The sequence below is a fragment of the Microtus pennsylvanicus genome, chromosome 9, assembly GCF_037038515.1.
Source record: "Microtus pennsylvanicus isolate mMicPen1 chromosome 9, mMicPen1.hap1, whole genome shotgun sequence".
Lineage (NCBI taxonomy): Eukaryota > Metazoa > Chordata > Mammalia > Rodentia > Cricetidae > Microtus > Microtus pennsylvanicus.
The window spans coordinates 75,692,099-75,695,577 of NC_134587.1; positions in this window are offsets into that span (position 1 = coordinate 75,692,099).

Here is a 3,479-nt window from a genome sequence, read left to right on the forward strand (position 1 = left end):
CTGGCCTTCAGGCATACACACAGAATATTGTATACATAATCAATAAATAATTATTTTAAAAAAAAGAAAAGAAAACAGCCTACGATAGGGCTTCAGGATGGTCATTAAGAGAGAAAGTCTTGACTGTGTCGGGGGCCATGACAGGTAACAAGCAGCTGCCTCCCAAAGTCATCTTTCCTCCAATGCGGACATCGCCAGGGAGATTCTAGATCAGACAGTTTTAAAGGAAGCCAGCCAGCGTGTCCTGAGGACACGCGAGTGATCCTATGTGGTAACAACTGAGGCTCCCCATTGACAACCATGACCACGCCCTCCTGAAGCAGTTCCTTACAGCCCCATGCGCCTTCTGACCATGGTAGCTGTGGCTGCTGACTGAAACCAAACCCGGCCAAGCCACCTGGACTCTGGCACTGCCGAAACTGGGCCTGGGCTGTAACATGTACGTGTTTGAAGGTACTGTTTGGGGGCAATTTGCCACACAGCTCAGGCAACTGGTGCAGTGTACGTATGATGTACATTTTCTAGACCTGATGCTTCAACTGATGAAATCCAGCCCCGACTTAGGAGCTAGCACCAACAGCATCAAGGAGCAGGGAAAGGGACAGTCTCTTTCTTCCCTGCATGGTGGCTACCACAGCCAGGTTCCACTGGTCTACCACGGAGCTTACCGTCTAGGCTAGGTGTGGAGACTCAGGGTCAGCAGGAGCATGCCACAGGAAGGCTGGTAGCCTAGCAACAGAGGTGAAAGAGCAGCAGAACGTCTGAGCTTTGGTTCTTCATCTTGAAGGGTCAAATATTATTTAACTAGAAAATTCAGAGACTAGGAAACTTAAAAGGCTCAAGGGCAAAATCCACAGAAACTAAATTCACACAAGAAAAATGTATAAGCCAGAGAGCTCTTCAAAAGATTTTATATGCAAGCGGGATTCTGGTCCCGTCCAGGGCTCCTTCTTTGCCTGGAATGGAGGTCACAGCTGCGCCTGAAACTAGACGGTGGTCCAGTCAAGCCTGCAGTGAATGCTTAAAAAAGGGGGAGGGGACAACATTTGAGGTATGTTCTTCTGAAATGCGAGAACTCTAGTTACAGAATGGCTTGGAGCTCCTGGATCCCAGGCCTCCCTTCAGGGATACCATCACGCTCAGTTTCTCCAGCATCTATTTCGGTAGATAATTTTTGTTTACATTTTCTGCCCTCAAACACATTACTGTTCCTGCATAACCTACAGAGTGCTTGAGAAATGCCCAGGGTTATTTCGGCACATTTCCCCCAGAGCCTGACGGAGCCTAGGGCCTTGGGCATGCTAGGCAGCGCTACACCCCAGCCCTTACTATCTGTGGACTCATTGAACTGAACTCTCGGGGGTCTTATTGCCAATCCCTTAGGCAGCATCTGCTCTTCCTGCTGCTAACCACACTTTGCAGTAGCCATTCTGTGTCACAGCTTAACCTCTCCAAGAGCATTTAGAGCCGGTGTAGTGTTTCGCAGGTAGCATTTTTAAAAGGCATTGGGGATGGAAGCCTGCACTTCACATGTGAAGCGATAATTCTACCTCTGTTGGAGGAGGCTGCTTGCTCATTTCCCAGCTGCCCACACTCCTGAAATAATCACACAGAAAACTATATTATTTAAGTCACTGCTTGGCCAATCACTTAAGTGTATCGCTAGCTAGCTCTTACATCTAGAATTAACCCATTTCCATTATTTTATATTTTACCATGAGGTTTGTGATCTACCAGCAAGGTTCCAACTGACAGCTCTTGTCTTTCCCCTCTGGCGACCACATGGCACCTCCTAACTCTGCCTTTTTTCTCCCAGCATTCAGTGTAGTTTTCCCGCTTAGCTCTATTCTGCTAAGCCACTGGCCAAAACAGATTTATTTATTAACCAATAAAAGCAACACATAGATAGAAGAACTTCCTACGCCATACCTCCTAGTTACAGCTTCTGGTTTTACTCTTTGAGACAAGGTCTTGCTAAGTTAACCAGGCTGGCCTAGAACTCACAACGTGGCCCAGGGAGTCCTTGAACATTCCTTCGTCCACTCAGTCTCTGGGACAGCTGAGGTTACAGGCTGTACCACCAGTCCCGGCTCAGCTCTGTAATTTCTCATGTTCTACTGAATTTCCACGACCAACAGAATTCTGACTTCACCGTCAGGTGTTGAAAAGGGACAGTTACTATAAACAGGACACCAGAGCCATGTCTTCTTGTGCCCAAGGCCCTGTTCAGTCCACTACAGCTGAGTGCTCCAGCCCGAGTCATGGATTCTTGCCAAAATCAAATCTCACCAGTTTCAGAATGTAAAAACTCAGTTCTAGGTCCTATTCATATGAAAATTAAGTATCAAGATACTATCTTAGTATTTTACCTTCTTAGTATTTCTTAGTATTATTTTTTATTTTATTTTGAGAAAGGATTTCTCTGTGTAGCCCTGGCTGTTCTGGACCTTGCTCTATAGACCAGGCTGGCCTCAAACTCACAGAGATCTGTCTGTCTCTGCCACCTGAGTGCTGGGATTAAAGGTGTGCGCCACCACCAGGCATTGACCTTGTACTTTAGTATTTTGTATTACTGTCATTCGCAAGCTGAAAGTTACTTTCTAGTGATTGTACATACTACTGTACTGGGTCATTAAGATATGAGGGGCTGTAGTACGTGTGGCTTAACACACGAGGCCTTTGGTTCAGTCTACGGTCCTTAGGTTTTTGCCCTCCGTGCGAGTAGATAAGCAACATTATACACACTTAATAGTGACGAGTACTACGTCAATATAACTTACGTCTTTACCGCTCTGCGTGAGCATCCGTGGGCATGTACATGCGTGCTTGTGCCATGGAGCACGTGTGGAGGTCAGAGGACAGCTTGCGGGAGTCACTTCTCTCCTACTGCGTGAGACTTGGTGGCACGTGCCTGCAGCTTTCACACACTGGGCCACCTCCCAGCCCTCACAGGTATTATGATTTTCTTAGACTTAGTCACTTTTTATGTGTGTGTGTTTTGCTTACAAATGTGTATGTGTCCCACTTGCATGCCTGGTACCCTCAGAGGTCAGAAGAGGCTATCAGATGCCCTGGACCTGGAGTTACAGATGGTTGTGAGCCACCATATGGGTGCTGGGAATCAAACCCAGGTCCTCTGGAAGAGCAGCCAGTGCTCTTAATCACTGAGCCATCTCTCCAGTCCCTCACCTCCATTTTCTAAACAGTTATAAATATACAAGACGTAAAGGAAAGAACCTCAGCTTTGATGTATCATAAATATTAATAATAAAAATTGAGGCCGGGCGGTGGTGGCACACGCCTTTAATCCCAGCACTCGGGAGGCAGAGGCAGGCGGATCTCTGTGAGTTCGAGGCCAGCCTGGTCTACAAGAGCTAGTTCCGGGACCGGCACCAAAGCTACAGAGAAACCCTGTCTCGAAAAACCAAAAAAAAATAATAATAATAATAAAATAAAATAAATAAAAATTGAGGCAGCAA